The 6,166-nt window shown below is 58.8% G+C and overlaps 1 long non-coding RNA gene across 2 annotated transcripts; it reads right to left on the bottom strand.

The window, feature by feature from the left end:
• Positions 1 to 427: 427 nt before the first annotated feature.
• On the bottom strand, positions 428 to 5,042 carry LOC144279180 (uncharacterized). 2 transcript variants are annotated; one of them, XR_013348653.1, is made up of 3 exons: positions 4,890 to 5,042; positions 2,227 to 2,511; positions 428 to 1,744 (listed from the first exon to the last, which is right to left on the bottom strand). It is a non-coding gene; the product is annotated as an uncharacterized LOC144279180 (long non-coding RNA). The 2 variants fall into 2 exon arrangements; XR_013348654.1 differs by lacking the exon at positions 4,890 to 5,042 and adding an exon at positions 2,917 to 3,014.
• Positions 5,043 to 6,166: the final 1,124 nt, after the last annotated feature.

The raw sequence follows: 6,166 nt of genomic DNA, 5'->3' as shown, positions 1-6,166 counted from the left end.
GGGGGTGTAACGATGCTGGTTCTGGCGGGACCCAACTGAGAGTGCCAATTCAGGACAAATTGCTTCAAGCAGGGCAGTTACAGCCCAAGGCTGGGGTTTTTCCACCTCTAAGGCACCAAACCAGCCAAACAGAGCAGACTTTGGTCTCGCCCCGCTGGCTAACCACAAGTCACACAAGCAATTCCCTCAGACACCCCAGGTTCCCAGTATCCCCACCAGTGCCACTCGTTATGGGGACAGATGGTTATGAAAACCAACACCCCAGGAAAAGAAAAAAGATTCCCTCTATCCCAAAGGACCCAGACCCAGGTCAATAGACAAATCAGATCTTACCCACAAATCACGCTGTTGCCAATCCTTTAGAATCTAAAGTCTAAAGGTTTATTCATAAAAGGAAAGAAATACAGATGAGAGCTAGAATCGGTTCAATGGAATCAGTGACATACAGCGATGGCCAAGTTCTTGGTTCAGGCTTGCAGCAGCGATGGAATAAACGGCAGGTTCAAATCCAGTCTCTGGAGAACATCCCCAGCTGGGATGGGTCCTTCAGTCCTTGGTTCAAAGCTTCCGTTTGTAGCAAAGTCCCTCCAGAGGTCAGAAGCAGGACTGAAGACAAGACGGAGGAGCTGCAGCAGCTTTGTATAGTCTCTTGCCATGTGGTCTCTGCTTTCTGTGTCCCAAAGACAAGCTGCCCCTCACACGGCCTGGAAACACCTCAGCGTTCTGTCCATAGGTAGTTCCCTGCCTACCTGGCTGAGTCCCCAGGCGTGTCTGCCTTCTCTCAATGGGTCAATCGTATCGCTGATGGTCCTTAATGGGCCATCAAGCAAGCTAGGCAGAGCTGACACCAACTTGTCTGGGGTGTCACTCAGAAGCAGAGCATAAGTTTGAACTACAGACAGTACAGAGCCAATATTCATAACTTTAATTATAAAAATGATACACACATGTACACAGCATAATCATAACCAGCAAACCATAACCTTGTGTTAGACACCTCATTTGACCCCCTTTATACAAGATTTGGTGCCACTTCAGGACTTTGGTTGCAACCATGTTCTATACAGTCCCAGTTCAAGTCAATAATGTCACAGGGGGTTAACAAATCTTGTTCCTGAGTTTAAGAAACCATTTGTAACAACAGCTGTAATCTTAGCACTTTAGGACAGACGTTTTGTCTCTCGGGATGTGCTGGTATAATTAACACCGACCTTGTAAACTGACAGGCATATTTCAATTAGCACAAACTCAGCAAGCTGAGAGGCATATTTCTCTCTAATGGTCGGGCCAGCTCCGGGGTCTGTTCTGGGCCATACTTTCTCACATCTTCCCGGAACATAAATGTTCTAATTATTACTTTAATCCAACAGGAGTTCCTGAGCAAAGGTCTCAGACCTGAGCAGAGAGGCTACCTTGATAACAAGGACAATAGAAACAGAGAGAGAGAGAGAGGCAGGCCTCATTGCAAGTCAAAGGGAAGTTCACAGACCTCTATATTTGTCACACAAATATCCTAGTACTGCTGCTCCGACTGGTATAAGAAGATACATTTCTAATGGAACTATCGCCTCTGCTATCATTCCTAAACAGCCCAAGCCTAGCAGAGCCGCAACCAGTCTTTCTTTTAGTTTTTGAGCTCCTCCTCCGTTGTCCCCTTGAGCTCTTCCTCCGCTGTCCCCTTGGGCTCCTTCTCCGTGGTCTCCTTCAGCTCCTCCTTTTTCCTCTGCCAAGCTTGTTTTCCAATCTTAAATAAATAAATAAATAAATAAAATAATTAATCTTAAATGATTTTAGTAATTAGCGTCCCAAAGATTAACCCAAGGGCTTGCTGGGCTGGTCACGTCGGGATCATTCATCCAGCCGAGTCCATGAAGGTGGGGGGCGGCAGGTGTTGGGCCCGAGGTCTTTGGGGGTGGCAGCTACGGAGAGGAATAGGGGTTGGGAACAGCCAGCAGGAGTCTACGAGGTCACAGGACCTGAAAGCCCCCGTCACTCAGCCTGAAGTCAAAGCGTTCCCGATGTCCATACATACCTGGCCAACTTGTGCCCCCAGTTGTTAGGTGGCTTCTGGGTTTGGGTCTGGCCTGGGACACAAGGACAGATCTGGGGCGGGGAAGGAAGTGCTAGTGGAGGCCCCAAAGAGGTGTGTCCACTGGCTTCTCAAAATCTCTGGTTAATGAGGTTCCTGGCCCTGTTTTGCTCCTCCCCCTGCTCCATTCCCTTTACCTAACTCTTTCTTCATGAGCTTGTCAGCGAGATCTTTCCTCGGTATGGCTTCCAGGACCTTCCTGGCTTTTCTCAGGGCCTGATTGCTTCCGAAGTGGCTCACCATCTTGTCGATGGTCTCTTTCCGGTCGGCTCCATCCAAAGAGGAAACCCTCATTTTCTTCTCATCAGCTTCATTCTTCAGATACCATTTGAAATTTTCAAAGTCTTTGTCACTCAGCTCTTCCAGGATTTCAATAAATATGCATTTGACTTTGTCCAACATGGTTCAGAGATAATTAACTCCTGAGGAACGGAGAGGAAGAACATCAAGTGGAGGATAAAGTGGGAATGTCTCCAATCACATAAGATGAAACCCCTGGGCCCATCTAGCCCAGAATCCATCACACCCCCACCCCAGCTCAGACCTATGATGGCTTGATCCTGGTCTATAAGTATCCAGACAGGGAGGAGATTTTAGAGATATGGGGTCTCTTTAATCTCACAGACAAAGGCAGAATGAGAACAACCGGCTTGGAAATGACACTAGCGTTGACCAAGATATGCTGGGCTATCGATCTATCCCCATCCACCCCCGTATCTATCTATCTATCTATCCCCAGCCACCTCCTCTATCCCCCCAAATACACACTCACCCCCTTCCTGCCTCACAGAGCACCCCAAAAATCTGGCAACCCCGCCACCTCGGACCTGCTCTAAACCACGTCCAGCTGGCTCCTGTCTCAAGACCACACGACGCTCCCAGCCGTACCACCGGCAGTCCCGGGGCAGCCACCTAGGCTGACGACCCCCATCCAGGCGTTCCCCAAGGCCAGCGGTCTGCCCCTGTGCGCCACCGTCCCCCTGTCCTATTGCCAGTGACGAGCATCCAAAATCCTAACAACCGGTCCCCTCCTCACCCCACGAGGGGGTCGTTGCCCCCCCCCCCGACCCTTGCCCCATCCACCCCCTCCCCTGTCCCCTGGCTGCCCCCAGAACCGAGCAGGAGGGTCTGATGGGCCACCGTAGTGGGTGCCCATCCCACCCCTAAGAGCCAGAGGCACCTGCCGGGGGGCGAGGTGGGGAGTCCCGGGGGTGCTTACCTGGGGCAGCTCCCAGGAAGCATCTGGCAGGTCCCTCTGGCTCCTAGGGGTGGGGGAGTGTAGCTGGGGGGGGGAGCAGGGGGAGCGGCCGCTCCCCGCACTGATCACATCAAAAAACGACCTGGGTGCTCCAGGGCTGGAGCACCCACAGGGAAAATTTAGTGGGTGCAGAGCCCCCACCGGCAGCTCCCCGCCCTGCGCCCGGCCCCAGCTCACCTGCGCTCCGCCTCCTCCGCGAACCCACTGCCCCGCCCTGCTTCTCCGTCCCCCCCTCCGTCTCCTCCCCGAACCCACCGCCCCGACCTGCTTCTCCGCCCCCCCGCCTCCTCCCCGAACCCACCGCCCCGCCCTGCTTCTCCGCCCCCCCCCGCCTCCTCCCCGAACCCACCGCCCCGCCCTGCTTCTCCGCCCCCCTGCCTGCTCCCCGAACCCACCGCCCCGCCCTGCTTCTCCGCCCCCCTGCCTGCTCCCCGAACCCACCGCCCCGCCCTGCTTCTCTGCCCCCCCCGCCTCCTCCCCGAACCCACCGCCCCGCCCTGCTTCTCTGCCCCCCCCGCCTCCTCCCCGAACCCACCGCCCCGCCCTGCTTCTCTGCCCCCCCCGCCTCCTCCCCGAACCCACCGCCCCGCCCTGCTTCTCCGCCCCCCTGCCTGCTCCCCGAACCCACCGCCCCGCCCTGCTTCTCCGCCCCCCTGCCTGCTCCCCGAACCCACCGCCCCGCCCTGCTTCTCTGCCCCCCCCGCCTCCTCCCCGAACCCACCGCCCCGCCCTGCTTCTCCGCCCCCCTGCCTGCTCCCCGAACCCACCGCCCCGCCCTGCTTCTCCGCCCCCCCACCCTCCTCCCCGAACCCACCGCCCCGCCCTGCTTCTCCGCCCCCCCACCCTCCTCCCCGAACCCACCGCCCCGCCCTGCTTCTCCGCCCCCCCACCCTCCTCCCGGAACCCACCGCCCCGCCCTGCTTCTCTGCCCCCCCGCCTCCTCCCCGAACCCACCGCCCCGCCCTGCTTCTCCGTCCCCCCCTCCGTCTCCTCCCCGAACCCACCGCCCCGACCTGCTTCTCTGCCCCCCCGCCTCCTCCCCGAACCCACCGCCCCACCCTGCTTTTCTGCCCCCCCTCCGCGTCCTCTCTGAACCCACCGCCCCGACCTGCTTCTCCGCCCCCCCACCTCCTCCCCGAACCCACCGCCCCGCCCTGCTTCTCTGCCCCCCACCTCCTCCCCTGAACCCACCGCCCCACAGGGCGGGGCGGTGGGTTCAGGAAGAAGGCAGAGGCCCCTCAGGGCGGTGGGTTCAGGGGAGGAGGCGGGGGGGCAGAGAAGCAGGGCGGGGTGGTGGGTTCAGGGGAGCTGCCGGTGGGGGCTCTGCACCCACCAAATTGTCCCCGTGGGGGCTCCAGGGCTGGAGCCCCCGTGGAGTCGGCGCCTAAGGCCCCACGCTTGGCCCCATGTTGCATTTCGAAGCCCTTTTCGAGCCGGTTCTCCCCACGGACCAGCCGGTTCTAAAAGGGCTTCGAAATTGAACCACCGGCTCCAGCGAACCGGCTCCAGCTCCCCCCCCCTATTGCCCTGCGAGCGTTTTACCGTCCCGTCGAGGAGCGAGTCGGTGGCGGGACCTTTCCGACGTGCTGGAGGCCCCGGGGGGACGTCTGTCGGGGGATTCACAGTGGGAAATCCGTCGGGTCTTGTGTTAGGAATTAAATGGCTTTGTGGACCCTTCTGGGATGCATCAGGCGGCTGAAGGGATGATGCCGAATGAAACAGAAACCGCTGCAAAGGCTCAACCTCTCCCTGACTTCCTGAGGGGCGTGGGGCAGGGCAGATGCACCTGCTGATTTCCTGCAAAAGGCCCCTCCAGGATGTGGGGCTGCAGCAAAGCGGGGGGACTTTGGCCTTTGGTCACAGGTCCCCTGCCTGCTGCAACAGGACTGTCGGTTACGCTCCTGGGGCCAGCTAGACAGTCAGACATAGAGGGAGCTGACAGACGCACAGCTAGGGGCTGTCCTCACTTGATTGATCTAGGTCAGGGGTGGGCAAACTTTTTGGCCCGAGGGCCACATCTGGGTGGGGAAATTGCATGCAGGGCCATGAATGTAGGGCTGGGGCAGGGGGTTGGGGTGCGGGAGGAAGTGGGAGGGGGTGCAGTGTGCAGGAAGGGGCTCAGGGCAAGGGGTTGGGGTGCAGAAGGGTGCAGGAGGGGTGCAACAGGGGGTGTCACGGAGTGTGGGGGAGTCAGGGCCCTGCACCCCCCACTTCCTGCTATTCACCGTGACTCACAGCCAGCCAGTAAAACAGAAGGTTTATTAGCCGACAGAAACATGGTCTAAACCAGAGCAGGGGCAGAGAACAGGACCCCTCAGTCAGATCCATCTTGCGGGACAGGGAGCCCAGACCCCGGTGCTGGGCCTCCCTCCGTTTCCCCAGCCAGCTCCAAACTGAAACCCCCTCCAGCCGTCTCCCCCAGCCACACCCTCCGGCTCCTCAGCTGGCCCCAGCCCCCTCCTGGCTCAGGTTACATGCTCAAGTATCACCCCTCAAGTGAAGTCACCCCCTGCTACCCCATCCCCAATGCAGCCAGTCCCAGTAAAACTCCCACCCAACATTCCCAGGTCCATCCGCCCCCCTCCCTGCTCTGTCACATCGCTCCCCCCTTCGAGACTGAACTGAGCGGGGTCACTGTGACCAGTGACCTGGGGAAGTTCGGGGCCCCCTCTCCGGGACAGCACGTCCCCCATCACGTTGGCCCTTCCCTTCACGTGGACCACGTCCATGTCGTAATCCTGCAGGAGCAGGCTCCACCTCAGGAGTTTGGCGTTGGCTCCTTTCATCTGGTGCAGCCAGGTCAGGGGAGAGTGGTCGGT

Source organism: Eretmochelys imbricata, chromosome 23 (genome assembly GCF_965152235.1).
Source record: "Eretmochelys imbricata isolate rEreImb1 chromosome 23, rEreImb1.hap1, whole genome shotgun sequence".
Taxonomy (NCBI): Eukaryota; Metazoa; Chordata; order Testudines; family Cheloniidae; genus Eretmochelys; species Eretmochelys imbricata.
This window is presented reverse-complemented; position numbering and strand designations above follow the sequence as displayed.